General features: G+C 32.9%; 1 protein-coding gene across 12 annotated transcripts in view; it reads right to left on the minus strand.

Moving 5' to 3' along the window:
• The window catches only part of SIPA1L1 (signal induced proliferation associated 1 like 1), a 395,826-nt gene that overhangs the window by 229,275 nt on the left and 149,253 nt on the right, over positions 1 to 17,298 (minus strand). The window contains exons 1-2 of one of the 12 annotated variants that reach the window (XM_074235814.1): positions 14,590 to 17,255; positions 13,581 to 13,668 (exon numbers count right to left, since the gene is read on the minus strand). The exons of 10 other annotated variants lie outside the window; for them this stretch is intronic. The gene's annotated coding sequence lies outside the window, so the exon portion shown is untranslated. Of the gene's footprint in view, positions 1 to 13,580; positions 13,810 to 14,589; positions 17,256 to 17,298 lie in introns of those variants that run through there. One more of the 12 variants, XM_074235813.1, reaches the window with a different exon arrangement.

Genomic DNA, 17,298 nt, shown 5'->3' on the forward strand with positions numbered 1-17,298 from the left:
TTCTCCCTCCTGGATATATATAAGACATTGCTCTCTGCTGGTTTTCCTACCTGCCTGACAGTACTTCTCTGTATCCTTTACAAATGCATCATTCATATCAAATTTCCAAACTCTGAATATTTCACAAGGCTTCACCCTGGCCCTCTTCTCTGTAATCTTTCTGTTCTTTCAGGGACCTCAGCAGTTTCCATGGTTTTAATTTTCATATCTATGCAAATGAATACCAAACCACATGTGATCAAAGAAAAAGAACACATACAAAAAATATTTATAGCAGCCAAATTTGTGGTGCCAAAGAATTGGAAATGGAGGGGACATACCTCAATTGAGGAATAAATTATATATATAGTAGTGGAAAATTATTGGGCTCTAGGAAATGAAGGGGATAATTCAGAAAAACCTGGGAAGGATTATATGAGCTGATGCAAAGTGAAGTAAATAGAAGTAGAAGAACAATCTACACAGTAAAGCAATGTTGCAACAATTTTGCAACACTTAGACTTAGCTACTCGAATCAACACAAAAATCCTTGACAAATCCAAAGGATTTATGATGAAAAATGCTATTTACCTTTAGAGAGAGAGAGAGAGAGAGACCTGATGAACTCTGAATGCAAAGTTGAAGCATAATTTTTTCTTTCCTCATTTTTCTTGCTTTCCCCCAACATCTCTCCTCAAGTACAGCTAGTACAGAAGTCTATTTTGTATAATTATATATTTAAGTATTGGAATTTCTTGCCTTCTCAGAGAACAGTATATGAAAGAGTGAAGAGGAGAGAATTTGAAACTGAAATTTCTTTTTAAAAAGATCTATGCAAATTACCTTTTAGGTATGTGTGTATAAACCATTCCAAGTCTCTCCCCTAAGCTTCAGTCCTACATCACTACATCTCTGTCTACTGGATTTTAAAATACATATCAAAGAAAAATTTCAAACTCAACATACTCCAAATAAAAAAATTCAAGTATCTTTCCTAAAAAAGTCTAAATTTCTCTGTTTTGGTGAAAAAAAACTAAGTCCAATTCTCCAAGTTCATAATCTGGGTATGTATTACTCAACAAATCCTCACTCTATATAACCAATCAGTTGGCACATCATGCTGCTGCTACCTCCACAACTCCTCTCAAATTCAATCACTTCTCATTGTTGACACAGTCACCAAGGATATCCAGTTCCTCACCATCTCTCTTAAAGACTACCACAAAAAACTCCAAAGTGACCTCAAATGTCTTTCCCCTCCAATCCATCTACCATGCAGTTACAAAATGAGTCTTTAAGCTTGTCTGACCATAGCACTACCCTACTCAATAACCTCCAGGATTCTCTATTGGTTCTAGGATTTAGTTTTTTTTAATCTTTTATAATCAGAACCAACCTATTTTTCAAACTCAATATGTATTACCATCACTCTAGCACTTTGGAATTAAGTCCTTCTTTCTGTTCCTCTAACAGTGCTCCATCTTCTGTTTCTTACCTTTATTTGGGTCATTCCCCATGTCAAGAGTACAAGTCTGCCACACAGGTGATCTGTCACAGGATCAAACATGTGCCCACCCCCACAACCAGAAGTTATGGACTTCCCCTTAAATGCCCAGCATTCATTTGTATTTTTTATCTTATCTGTATGCTTTATCTATTTAAACATGCCTACTCATCAATTGTGAGACTGTCTCAAGTTTTTAGAGACTATCATATTTTTTCAGTTGTATCCTAGAATCAGTGCCTAGAATATGCATGTTATGCTTTAGAATGTCATCAATTGATCGATAATTCAAAACATCTGTGATTTCACCAATATGGGAACATGTTCCACAGTGTAGATCTCAATTCATCACTACCTTTTCAATTTATCAGATTCATGTCAAAATCCTTCCACAAATTCTTGACTAGAGAACTAACTATAGTACTTCAGGGATTCTGAGAAAACTTTATGATTTGTTTTCAAGGGCATAAAAAACATATATTCACTAAAAATCTAGGCTGTAAATCTAGTCTAAAACAGTCTAGCAAAACCTACTGAAAATGCAGCACTCTGTCAGAATTTAATATCAGTACTTCTGGGTCAGTATGATTTTATATAACTAGATTTTAAGTCTATCAAGGAAGCATTTAGTGAATTTTCTACTAGAATATAAAGAAAACTGGAAGAAACCACTTTTAATGAAAAGGTTAACACTTTCTTTTCATATATATTTTTAATATTACATTAAAGTTTGGAAAAATAATGAAAAAAACAATTCTTTTTTCCATATTTGAACAGGGCACATTAGTGCATGGATATTTTTTTAAAAAATGAATATTTCAAATTTCATTTTAGATTGGGATAGGGATTGGGGGTAATTTGAAATTTGGAACCAGATGGCAATATACTTTGAGAAACAAGTACCATTTCTGCTTATTTGACTCTGACTCATTTTGTTTGCTTGCTAACACAAGATTCCTAAAAACTGTCATTTTGTAAGCCATTTTATCTTTAGCAGATATGAAACATTTATCTCTTTTGCTAGAAGATGAAACTATACAAGTTAACATAGGAGTTAACATTCCCACAGACTAAAAAAAGTTAAGTTTTAACATTAATTTTCATTATCATGAATACGTTCACCTTTTATCAACCTAACATTCAAATTTATTAAGACATCATTTCCTTTCATGAATTCTCCACATCATCTACTTAGATACACACTAAATAAATCAGAGTCAAGTGTTTGCTTTCTTCTGTACAGTAATAACTGAGCTTTTGGCAAGAATGCTAAATAGCTATACCCTTGTAGAATTTTGAAATTAGGTCAGTAGAGAGATCTTCTCACTAATAAAAATTCATACTCAACTCACTAACTGAAAATTTAACTGACACAATTTAAGGCATTTAAATTGACACAGTTTGATCAAAAAGTCTGAGACAACCTTCTCAAGTAAGTATGATCAACATTCCTATTCTGTACTCCCTAGTGACAAATGTGGCACTGCCACAATCACTAGGGAAATAAACTAGTCTTGTATGTCAAATGTTTCTGAAAACCCTGAATTTGTACCATTTCAATCTGTCACTGACACTCCAGTAGCTGAGCAGAAGAGAGAATTAATACAAGATGCTAGAAGATGTGATCAAAAAACTTATATTATAATTAAGGAGCTAATATGCACACCTAGAAAATAACTAACAATGCAAGATCAAAGAAAATAAGTACCAAACTTAGACCCCTTTGTATTTTCTCTCTAGATTTTTTAAAAGCGCTAAATAAGTGATATAAGCAACAAGAAAAGATTATACTGACTTCACAAAAATGGCTAGTAAAAAAATTAAGGCTGCTGATTGTAACAAGTACAGTAAAAATCATTAGCAAGGCTTTTGATCTCAGAACTTATCCAGAATAGGATCAAAGAGTCCATTTTGGAAAAAATTTTGTTTTCCTCAGTTTTACAAGACATATAGAATAAATACTATACTGCTGTTAAAATAGAGATATAAATAAGTGATTTGCCCAGGGTCATATAGCTGGTAAGTGTGCAAAGCCAAATTTGAACTCAGGTCTTCCTGACTCCAGGGTCTGTTACTCTGTCTACTGCATCACCTACCAATAAATGACATTTAAATATAGTTGCTATCCATTTGAATAATTAATCAAGGTTCTTGAATAATCTGACTCATCACCAGAATTACTGCATAATGAACTAAATTACTGGGGAGCATCCTTTGCCTATTACAAACATTCTTAAATGAAAAACACTGACAAAAAGAAAAAAAATCAATGGCAAGATCATGTATGCATATACATGCACACACAAATGCAACCAACCTTCAAATTGTTGCATTCAGGTTGTAACTAAAATGGTGAAAAATGGATAATAAAGACTTTAAGTGGAGAGAGTATAGATGTGTTAAAAGATAACTTTAGAAGGAAGAACTGTATCAAGCTGCCAAAGGCTAGCAAATTGAGAAGTAAAAATTCTAACTTCTGAAACTTTTTAAAAGTAAAGATACTTCTTTTAGTAATAATATTGCAGCATATATCAAATTAAATGTTATTCGCTTGGTTTGAGAAAGGATCCAATCAAAAGGGACAAATTATCCATTGCAATTTTGACATCTTTGTCAATTCTCTTAATTTCTGACAGGCACCCTTTGAGCTGTTAATATATCTACTGAAATGCCAAAATCAGAAATTTATTTGAAGGAGAAGAGGGGAAGAGAGGAAGAGGGTAAAGAGAAAGAAGGAAAGGGGTAGAGGGAGAGAGAAGAAAGAGAGAAGGGGAGATTATAAGGGGGGAAGAAAAAGGGAAGGATAAGAAAAGGAGAGAGGGAGGAAAGAGGGAAGAAGAGAGAGGAACGATAATCAGTGAATAAGTTAGCCTGCTTTATTTTCTATTGCTTCTTTCTTCTGTTATTATAGGTGGGAAAAACTCTAACTTAAACTACCTAAGGAATAGAGAACCAGATACTCTAATTCAAGTATATTGGGGGGTTTTTTGACCCCTTTATTCTAACATGTTAGGATCTTTTTCTTATCACACTCATAATAACTTCCTCGTTGACTATTATCCTTAGTCTACAAACTAATCACTGCAATGTCCTGCAGGACAATTCAAACCTTTCAAACATGCCCAAAATACTGACCTCTCAAATCAATCTGATGCCTATGAAAATACAAATGAAAAAGATTTATATTGCTTGTAGAGCACATTTTATTCTACTGCAGTATTTCTCATATGGAAAACACATATAGAAGAAAAAAAAGAGAAAAACATTGTAGTGGCTTCCATTCTGAATATCTGGGACAACTATAGGTGGCAAACTTTCCACTGTTCCAAAGACTTGTCAAATAAATTCATTGATTGATAAATTTAAATGTAACAAAAGGAATTTGAGAAATCTCTCCTCTTTGTAATACATACACGACAAGGAAGAGAGTTGTAATTTCACTGTTTAAGGGCACTACCTATGAGGAAATTCTCTGCCTATGTAGATCTATGAGGGTGATACCTCTGGATTAAATAATTTCTAGGTTAAGTAATTTATTCATGATTACAAAATTAGTTAAGTATCATAGGCTGGATATATCTCAAGGCTTCTTAGCACTATATCCAGTATCTCACACTGCTATTTTTTTTTTCAAATACTCCTAGTGGATTATTTTAAGCCTTTTATTTTCCCTTTGTTTCCTCTATATAAGAATTTTGATAAATCATTTCCTTCAAAAGAATAAAATCTCAAACTAGAAATTCTTTAGTTCAATTCTCACTGAAGATATAGAATATCTAAATGATTCTTAAAAATAATAATTTACATTCTACAGAGAGTATTTTTGAATTACAAAGTATTTTCTTTACAATGAAATGTGAGGAAGAAGTTATGAAAATATCACCAAACCCTTTTTGACTGATAAGGAAACTTGAAGCTCTGGGGTACAGAAATTTGTCTATGATCATAAACCTGATTTAAATACAGGCTTCTTTACTCCTACAGAAGAAAACAGAACTTCTCTTCCAGATTCATTACTCTGAGGACCTATTACAGATAGCTATTTGATTTTCAGAATATTTTTCTTTCACCTTACCAACTATTTCCCACTGAGTAGGAAATGGGGCATGGGGATATTCAAGAAGTCAAGCACCTCTGGTGTAAGCACTTGCTGAGCCCTTTTCAGGGTTGCTCATTCACCTTTGGTATCTAACTGGCACTCAACTCACACCTGTAGCTTCAAGAAGCTGAAGCATGCATAGCAGTCATACCCTGGTAAACCCATCATGCTTACCCCAGTTGAGGGTTACTGATAGGCCTCAATCCTGTTAGGGGGATATCTCTGCCTCAAGCATATGAAGGTTACCCCTTCAGGCAGAAGTGGCATAAGATTAATGTGTTCCTACACTGACAGAATCTGGGGTGGCATGTTCAGAGCTTGGTCAGACATCAAAGACTCCAAGGTCAGCCACTGCATCCTGACCCATGTTCAGCTGTCTTCTGTCCTGCCTCTAGACTTCAAAGACAGAGAGAGGATGATAACTTTATGCAACTCTACCTCATTTAAATTAAATTGTACAAGTCAAGACATTACTCCATGATGTCACTGGGAATCTTGAAAAATGAAGGATGAATAACAACTAACTTGCATCTACCACAGAATCTGAATGGATACTACATTCACGTTTTTAAAATTTCTCTTATTTTTTTCCCTTTCCATTTTTTTCTTTTCCCTTAGTCCTAATTTCTAACACACAAAATGATTACTATGTCAATATGTTTAACAAAAACATACGACTTCACCACAGTGGGAAGAGGGCAGTAGAGAAGTGTGTAACTTATGCAAGTGGATGAATGTTGAAAAACTTTCATAACATGTAATGGAAAAAATAAAAAATATCAATGGGGGGGGGGGAGGGGAGAAGTACACTGCCCTAGGTGGCCTGGGATCAAGCAAATCCAGTGGGATCTGGAAGCTTATCTAGAATTTTGCTATCATCCCTGACACATTTCCCTAAGATAGTTTAGCTTTTATTTTACACATAATCTAAATGGGAAATGTCTCAAAAGAATATTGGGCTGGAAAAAATATTTTTCAAAATTTGGAGTTTTTAAAGACTTTTAACATGCTTCCATAAAAAAAGAAGTACTGATAAAAGTTTTTTTCTAATTAGTATTAAAAATGCTGCATTACAATGTCACTTCAATTCTAGAAATGTTATTGCTCTTCCATTATTTTCTTTTCAATTTCCCTCTCACTATTCTGCATATTTTGTTCCAAGTAAATATTATATTTTTTCTAGCTCTTGAAAAACATCCTTTTATTGGGCATGACACTAGAGCTATAAATTAAGGTAATTTTGTCCTTCTTATACTGGCAGAGTCCAGCAATAATAGCACTAGCTATCCAACCAATTCACTGAAGTTATTCTTTAGTTAACAGGTTTTAAGTATGGTTTAATAGATTGATATCTGATATATTTTCATGAGATTTCTGAATAAGACTTTCTACTACTGTCACCTGGATTTTGTTATTATCATACAAAAAACTGTTGATTTTGTGTCTTAGTACCTTTCATTTGACTACCTATTAAAAGTAATTACCCAATGAAGCTTTTTTATTTGATGTCAATAATTTTCTAAATAAATCATCTTGTCATCAGTAAATAAGTATAACTTGGTTTCCTTTTTGCCTATTTTTTATGTCTTAACCATTGTTCACTTTTTTTTATGAGCATTGCTAACATTTCTAAAAGTGTGTTAAATAACAGCAGGGAAATCAGATATTATTGCCTTACTCGTGCATTCAATGGAAAACTTCTAGTGGTTCCCCCATTTCATAAAGTAATTGATTTGGCTTTGGTAGAGGTTTTATTTTTTCTTAACATATTTTAGAAAGCTAAGCCTTTATTGCAGAATTTTATGATAAATAAATCGATTGTTAAAATTTTTCAAAAAACATTTCCTCTGTATATCATATAGTTTTTGTTTTTTTATGTATTATGTCACTAAATCTCCAAATTTTTGAAACAACCTGATTTTCCTGATATAAATTAAACTTGATAATAATAATAATATTTTGGATCAATTGATGAGTCTTTTTGCTACAATTTTATTTAAAAACTTAAATTAACATTCATTATTGATATTGACCTATAGTTATATTTCTTTTATTTATTCTTTCCTGGTTTAAATTTTAGATTTACTTGTTTCATAAAAAGGGTATGGCAAGGTAACTGGAAATAATTTTCTTTATAAATCTGATAAAATTTGACTATAAATATATCTGATTCTATTTTGCCCTATCCCAGGCTTGTTCATTAATTTTTCATAGCTAGTTCTATTTCCTTTTCTGAAAACGGATCTTTCCACCATTAAAAAAGGAAATAATCACATAATCAAATATATGAAATTTGCATACTGTGCTACTTTCCTTAGTAAAATCCATGACCTTGTGTAATTAGGCAAATGATTATTCATAATACCTATTAAAATTTTAGGCAATCTACAACTTCTGTCACTTAATCTGTAATTAAGAAAATAACTTTTCCATCTAGTTTTCAGGGACATTGTGACATTTAGTGAAATATTTTTAAATGTTCTGAGATTCACTAATGAATATTAAATAAATGAACAACATCAGAAGATTTCTAACACTTAAAAATATGAATATTGCAGATTTCTCTGAAATTAAAATAGTTTACGTGACCAAATGTAGCATTAACTTTGAGAATCTTTTTCTAACTCAAAATAAATAAAATCTTAAAAAAAAAAGAGTTGGCACCCTGCCCAGACATCAGAACTTCAAGAGAAGGAGCCTGTACAACTGTCAGAGGCAAGGAACTCTCCAGAGTTGTCAGCTGCATTTTGACACAATGCCTGTGACCATCCCAAAGTGCCAGCTCCAGATGTAGGTCCTTTGCCCTTGTTAACTTTCTGCTTATCAAGAGAAGCAAATTGATGCAAAGTAAAATCAGCAGAATCAGGAAGGTAACACCCACAAAGACTATGGAAATGTAAAAAGAATGACAATACTCAAAACCTAATGCTGAGGCAGCTAGGTGGCATACTGGATAAAGCACTGGCCTTGGAGGAGTCAAGAGTACCTGGGTTCAAATCTGGTCTCAGACACTTAATAATTACCTAGCTGTGTGGCCTTGGGCAAACCACTTAACCCCATTTGCCTTGCAAAAACATAAAAAAAAAAAAAAAAAACCAAATACTGCACAACCATAACAACCAAGCTGTCCCTGAGAAAGTATGGAGAATGTACTTCTTCCCTTCTTTGCAGGTATGGGAGGCTCTGAGTATGGAATATATAATATTCCAAATAATAAGGTATATTATAAAGAATATAATTATATTAATTGGAACATATGTATTCCTGAGAATAACATAATAATAAGCATATATTACCAAAAAAAAAATCTTTTTCTAACAAGAATTATAATGTGTTATTACACTTGATCCAGAAAAACAAAATGTTAAGAAGCATGAACTAGCTAAAGAAAAATTCAAATACACTTGGAATACCACAAATTCCTTTAAGAAACAAAATTATCATATATTAAAATTCCAGAACTTTTAAATTTCTTTACACAACACTACTTAACAACATTTAAGAAAATGAGCCTGTACAAAGTTAATCACTCAAAGAAGACATGATTGTTTCCTAGAGGTTAAAGATTTTACTATTTCAAAAATGCTAATTTTTTTCTCTGAAAAAATGAACTAGAGGTAAACCTGCTTTTCTGTTGGATAAAAGTAACAAGGACTAAAGAAGAGGATCTTCAACACCATAATTCTATATTTCTCCAACGACTTATTCCCCTAAGACACCCAAGGAACATCATCACAAGCCCTAAGGCAGACCAAAATCATTAATATTTCTTTCCACAAGATTGGCATACATCTAGAAATATTATCTACAAAGAAAAACTGAAAAACCTTTTTGCATAGATAATGTGTGGTACATGAAAGTAATAGAATATTACTGTGCTGTAAAAAAAAATTATGCGTGTGATTAAATATAAAGAAGCAGGGGGAAAAAAACCATATGAAGTGATATAGAATGAAATAATTAGAGCCAAGAAAACAAACATAGTAACTACAAGTTAAAAAGAATGACACCAAAAAAAATAAAAAAATAAATGTAACAAAACTATAATAATCAAAACTATAAGGATCAACTATAATGATCAACAAGATCAATGAGAAAATACTCCCACTACCCCTTTCATAGTACTGGAAGGTCTTAAAAAGGTGTTACACATTGCACAAGTTAGATTTTTTGTATATATCACTTGTGCTGTTATTTTTCTCTACAAAAACTACTACTTGTCATATAGGATGGTTTTCTGGACATATAGGATAATTCTCTGGGAGAAGGAAGGAGAGAAACACATAGGATACTAAAGTGATGTAAGAAACAGTAAATATCAATAAAAATTTATTTTTAAAAAAATTTACTTTATTTTCCAAGATTGAGAATGTTTGGAAAATAGAATGTAAAGATACATCAACAAGAAAGCATGCAAATCCCCTTTTGTTAGTGAGAAAATATTTAATAATTGGATCATGTATAAAGAATATATTCACAAGATAAATTTGTGCTATTCTTTTTATTTAAAATGAAACTAAACATTATGTATAATGGCACCTCACTTAATTAGGGGCAACATGATAAATGCAACTAAGCTTACTGAAAGCAGTAAATAACCCTGAGCAGCTAAAATGGACTTAACTGAGTTTAACTCAGTTTTCTCCCACTTTACTGGGAGGAAAGTCCCTACACTCTTAAGTGTCTCTTAGTTCACACATTAGAAGAAGCAAATCAGAAGGAGAGAAGCAAATGTCTAAAATCAGACTCCCTGACTACCATAAGTGAAAGGTGACCTGAAAATCAAGATAAACTGTAAGAGAAAATGCAAGAACTCAAAAAAGTCTATCAATATGATGCCATTGAACACATCTCAATTAGTTATAATGAGATCACAGTATTTTGGCACAAATAACAGCCATAATTCTGTAATTCATAATTATGACTTTAAAGTGAAGTTGTGTTTGGAAGCATTTAAATGGATAATTTGGAACTCGAATATTTATATATATATATATATATATATATATATATATATATATATATATACACACACACACATACATACACACATATATATTCAAATTGATCTTGAAATCCTTATAAACTTTCAATAGGTATCTCTTTTTAGGTGAGGAAACATACAGTAGCAATATAAATCAGCACCAAATTATCAATTTATAATCTTAAGAGAACTGCCTGGGGCCCAGAGATTACTTACCTAGGACCAGAAAGACAATATATTACAGAGACAGGACTTGAACTTCAACCATCCTAAATTTGAGACCTACTCTACTCTCAAGACTAGTAGATGCTTAATAAATGTTTGATTGCCTGATAGTTCATCCTGCCTCTGAACAGAATTCCTATTTTAATGAAGCGAAAAAAGTGACATAACCTGAGAAACACAGAAAAAAAAACAATAAAAGATGAAAACTGATGTATTCCATATGCTCTGTTGTTGATATAAAGGACAAAGTTCTAAATGGGTAAACTGTCTCAGAAAAGAAGAGCAGAACAGTCTTTGCATGGAAGGAAGACAGAGGAGATGGGGAGGGCATTTTGCAGAAATATCTCTTCATAAAGACCTCATTTTTCATATATGGAGAATTGAGTCAAATGTATAAAAATACAAGTTAGACCTCAATCTATAAATGGTCTAAGGATATAAATGGATATTTTTCAGATGAAGTAACCAAAGGTATCTATATTCATGTGAATAAAAGCTCTAAATCACTATGGATTAGAGAAAGCAAATTAAAACAATTCTGAAGTACCACCTCACACTTAAAAGATTGGCTATTATGACAGAAAAGAAAAGTAACAAAAGTTGAAGGGGGATATGGGGAGACACTACTGCATTGTTGATAGAGTTGTAAATTGATTTAACCATTCTGAAGAGAAATACTTAAAGGACCATCAAATTGTGCATACCCTTTGACCGAGCAACACCATTAAGTCTACATCCCAAAGAGATAAAAACCAAAAAAGAAAAGGACCTATTCACATAAAAATACTTATAGCAGCCTCTAATTTTTATGGAATAAAAGAATTAGAAATTGAAGGAATGTCCGTCAACTGGGAAATGGTTAATAAAGTTGCGGTATATGAACATAATGGAATACTATTGTACTACAAGAAATGACAAGCAAGATGATCTCAGAAAAACCTGGAAGGACTTATATGAACTGACGCAAAGTATAATGAGCCAAACCAGAACATTAGATACAGTAGCAGCAATATTATAAGATGATCAACTTGAGAATGACTTGATTATTCTCAGCAATACAATGATCCAAGTCAACTCCAAAGGACAGGTAATGAAAAATGCTGATGGGAGTCTGAATGCTTAACAAAGCATACTTTTTTTTTACTTTATTTTTCTTGAGTTCTTTTTCTTGGGGGGGGGGGGCTCTTTTTCTTTTACAACAAGACTAATAGGGAAATATTTTTTGTGTGATGCACATGTATAACCTATATCAAATTGCTTGCCTTCTCAAGGAAGAGAGGGGAAAGAATCTGGAACAAAGTTTTTAAAAACGAGGGTTAAAATTGTTTTTAAATTTAATAAAGGAAAAATATTAAAAAGAAAAAATGTAAAAAAAGAAAAAAGAAATGTTCTATCTATATCTGTCTGTCTATCTATCCTTCCTTTTGAACAACTCCCTCAGTTTATTCACTAGACCCCTGTGGTTAATTTAAGGACAAGAGTCACACAGAAAGAACAAGTATAAGTGAGTTTTAATTGGTATTACTGAAGAGAATATGCATAGTAATGAGATCTTAGATCACTGATCATAGACACATTATCTAGAAGGAACCTTGGATCCATTTAATATTTGAATAATCAATCTTCAATCACTCACTTCTAAAAGAAAGAAGTCATTTCCAGGCTGAGATTGAATTCTGGATGTCTTTTATAGCCCTCATTGTATCCCTGTAGATCCATCCCATCAAAGCAAGATATTCTAAAATATAAATTATGTTTATATGAAGTGAATTATGTGAATGTTAAATTGTTTACTGAGACTCCATAAACAGCATAAACTTAACTTAAGAGTTAAGTCAGTAATTTTAGTTATAATTTTTTCCTTCAGTTTTGACATTTGTCAACTTTGAATTTCCTGAGACGTAGTTGCTAATTTAAACTTCCATTGAACTATGGCTGCATAGATAATGAACATCTGTGTGGACTTGGAAATTTACAAGGATGTCAGCCAAGGCCACAACAGCAGACCTCCACAACTAGTAATAAAATTGTAAGATCAACCTCAGACTCATATTCTCCTTTATCTTCTCATCAATTATAATGTTCACATTCTAATGCACACATCTGGAAACAGAGGTAGCATGAAACACCTTGCCTCCTCAACCACCACTGGCTTACAAAGAAAAACACGTACCCCCCCCAAAAAAAGAACCTTGATTTCTTCAGGGTATAAAATAAAAAAAAATATAAAAGCATTTTTGAAATTGTACATCTCACAAACTGACTTGGAGATGCAAGCATTTTTGGCACTAATAGCTGGTGTTTGACTTTATCTACAAACTTAGAAAGTGAAACAAATTTCTGAGAAGAACCTAAAAATATCTCAGAACTGTGCTTCTATGGTTTTTAAGGCTTTTAGTTGAATATGAATATCTATACTACATATGTAAATATGTATACATATATATATATGCATGTCTGTGGCTATGTGTGAATTATATGCTTACATTAGTATATATTGAAATATATTTATTCATTTCAGTAAATCTTATTAGGACACTAAAGTTTTCCACATAGGTAAAGGCTTCTGTCCTGGAAAATTTACAATATAACATACATTTAGAGAACCCTGGTTAATATGTAGTAAGAAATGAACAAGAAATGCTGATAACCTTCGGAAAGTCTAAGTTCCTTGAGTCTCTTCATTATGGCAACTGACCTACATGTATTAAAACTTGTTTAAGAAATCACAGCTAAGGGGCCGCTAGGTGGCGCAGTAGATAGTGCACAGGCCCTGGAGTCAGTAGTACCTGAGTTCAACTCCGACCTCAGACATTTAATCATTCCCTAGGTGTGTGGCCTTGGGCAAGCCACTTAACTCCATTTGCCTTGCAAAACCTAAAAAAAAAAAAAAAGATAGCTAGGTTCTAGTTAGTGTGAATAATGAATGTTCTGAAGTGATTACATGCATTCAAATTCAGACAATTCTAAATTATAATTTTTTTTTCCAAGGCAATGGAGTTAAGTGGCTTGCCCAAGGCCACACAGCTAGGGAATTATTAAGTGTCTGAGGTCGGATTTGAACCCAGGTACTCCTGACTCCAGGGCCGGTACTCTATTCACTGGGCCACCGAGCCACCCCTCTAAATTACAATTATGTAAAATATGGTGATCAGGGGTGGCTCTGTGGCGGTGTAGTGGATAAAGCACCAGCCTTGAAGTCAGGAGTACCTGGGTCCAAATCTGGTCTCAGACACTTAATAATTCCCTAGCTGTGTGGCCTTGGGGCAAGCCACTTAACTCCATTTGCCTTGCAAAAACCTAAAAAACAAAAAAATATGGTCATCAATTCCAGATCAATGGAAATATTCAATGGGCATTCAATAATGATTCCATTCATGGATTCATTTTTATACTAATTGGAATCTAACTACATTATAACATGTATTGACATACTTTCCTCTATCAATTTCCCATTTTTAGATATCAAAAACTTAAATCAGATTGCAATCATTATTAGAGCAAGCATTTTACTTTTTTATGCCTATTCTTTTTCTAGCTTTGCATTAATTTTTATCCTTAGTGTAACAACTCCATGGTCTGGCAATCTAGGAATAGTTAATTCAAGGTGACTTGGACATAATTAACCAGTAGCTTGTCATATGTTAAAATTATGATTAATTTTTTTAATGTTATTTGATATTTACTATGATACCTGGCCTTTAACTTGTAGGGGATCTACAAATATTTGGCTTCTTCACTTTTTACTCTTGAACCCAATTTTTCAACATCTTTTTTATCTTTCTATTCTATGCTTACCTTTGCACTGAAGTTACAAAGTTTATACTGATTTAATTTGGATGGTTTTCCCAAGTCTTCATCAGATTCCTGTAGGTCTTCATCCTCTGTAATATATTTTGCCACAGTGCAGTAATTATTTCCACAGCAGTAAAATTAAAAATACTTATCATGAATACTGAATACAAAATGACAAAATATGTCATGAAACTACTTGTTGTTGTTGGAATTATAATAAAACCTGTACTGATTTTATTTGTTTATTTGGGAAGGGACAGACTTATCCAATAATAATTTGTGAACTGTCCTGTTTAGCTGAAACTTTTTTTGTCTGTTAGATGTCAAGATTAATGGGATTCAATTTCTTTCTTACTGTGTCTATTTGTTGATCAGTGGATAAAGTTCTTACATTTAAAGTACAAACAGTAAAATTTATATTATATCTAAAATCTGGGTGATACTTTTCACCCTCTGTCTTTATCACTGGAAGTAGGCTACTTTGGTTTTGTTCAAGAGTCAAGAACTCAGGACCTTACAGTTCATTTGTTCCAATGCTCAAACTAACAATTCTTTCTAACTGGAAGTACAAATTAAATTCTATTTAAGTTCTAGTTTGGATTCTTTGTGACACAGGCATGCCTCTATCTGGGGTGCTGAACCAGGATATAAGAAAGCAGAGAAGATTAGTTAGAAGTAATCCTCTACCCTTAGGAAATAACAGACTAGTGAGGTATTTCTAATGAAAAACTTCATGATTCTTTACTTCTAAGTTTCAGAACGACTATAGACATCCTTGATTTGTTCTGAGTTCTCCTTGCAAATTGATCAAAGGAAATACATACTCCTTTGCTTAAGTCAGATTTCCTTTGGAACAGTACCATATAAACCAGTATATCTTCTTACCACCGTTTCTCAGGAGTCAACCAGTCTCCACAAATTAATAGAGGATTTTTAAATGTTTTTAAAATACACTTAGCTTTATTAAGTTATGCTTCTCTAAATGACAAAGTAAACATCTATTTAAATTCTAGAATGGGGAAGGGGAAGGATGATTGATTCTGAGAAGATGATGTATAGATTTTTATTAAAACAAGGAAAAAGAGGAGTATAATATTGGTAATACACCTCATCTTAGTTTTTATTCAAGCATTCCAATGATGGAATATAAAAAAGTTCCTACTATACTTCAGAACATTAATAAAATTCTCAAACTTAATTCTGATGCACACCAATTTTCATATCAAAACAAAAAAATTTTATATACAGAGTTTAAGTCAGCATAACATTTCCAAGAACATAACTGTTGTTTGTCTCAAATAGATGCCCACACTATACAATAAGCACTGGATTCTCCTGCCAATTTGCTTTAAAGTCAAAGTAATTTACTTTGTTCTGCCAAGTAAAACAAACTTAATGAATACACCAAGAGTTGACCAATTTTTTAAAATATAATACTAATTAATGTTTCATATTCTTAGGGAAACAGGTGCAGATTGAAATTCAAAACTCCCTAAATACTTTACAAAAACCATTACTTTGTGACAAAGCACTACCAATAAATTGGTATAAATAAGGTCAAATTGCAGGAAGTTGGGAAGAATATTTAAGTCACTCTTCAAAGGAACAATTTGTATTAGTGACAACTAATAGTTTTCCTTGGAAACACTTTTCATTAAAAAAAAATCCTTAATATAAGTACCTAAGGGTAAATATTCAAGAAGTACCTAAAGACAAAAGAACTTTTACAGGAAGAAGAGGGGAGAGGAGGAGGAGGATAAGGGATAGGATGGGATGGGGAATGGAGATAGGAGAGAGAAAGGGGAAGGAATAAAAGAGGAGAAGGGGGGTGTGTGTGTGTGTGTGTGTGTGTGTGTGTGTGTGTGTGTGTGTGTGTGTGTGTGTGTGTGTGAGAGAGAGAGAGAGAGAGAGAGAGAGAGAGAGAATTTTGAAAAACAGTTCCATTGATATTTTCCCATATTATTAGTGGAAGAAGTCATTATTGTCGCTTCCCGAACAGAAACAGGGAATTAAGAAGAGAAAAAAGAAAAATGGCAAGAGTTCAACCCAGATCACTCTCACAATTAATACAACAATATAAAGGAAGAGCACCAGATCAAATGGTGATAAGAAAATTCAAGTAGGTGGGTTATTTTTTTCAGCCCAGGTCAGCAGGAGAGAAGTAAGCAGAGATTCTCAGCAAGAAACTAAACTATACTATAATTGTAACCCCTGGACCTTAAAGCAGGGTACAGAACAAGCAAGGCTAAGTATCAAAAACTTAAGAATAAATAACAGTAAAACTACAGCTCCATCATTTTGAACCTTCAGAACCTTCCAACTACCTGAAAGGGATCCAAATCTAGATGGGGGGAAAAGAGAACACATCAAAGAAAACAAGAACTTTTTACAATAGCCAGGAATACCCAAAGACAAGGCCAAAAGAGAATAACTCCCCATCTACAAACCCTTGGAGGAAAAAAAAAAAAACCTGTCCAAAGGTTCAACTGCAGTTTTTAAAAGAAATGAAATAGGAATTTCAAAATGTTAAAAATGAGACCTTCTCAGTAAATATATTTATAAAATAAATGAGAGATCTGGAGGAAACACTTATGATGCAGTATGGCACAGTTAATAGTGTACTAGACTTAAAGCTGAGAAGACCGAAGTTCAAACTAAACCTCAAATATTTACTAACTTTATGGCCCTATACAAGTCACTTAACTTCTATCT

This window comes from Macrotis lagotis, chromosome 4 (assembly GCF_037893015.1).
Source record: "Macrotis lagotis isolate mMagLag1 chromosome 4, bilby.v1.9.chrom.fasta, whole genome shotgun sequence".
NCBI lineage: Eukaryota > Metazoa > Chordata > Mammalia > Peramelemorphia > Peramelidae > Macrotis > Macrotis lagotis.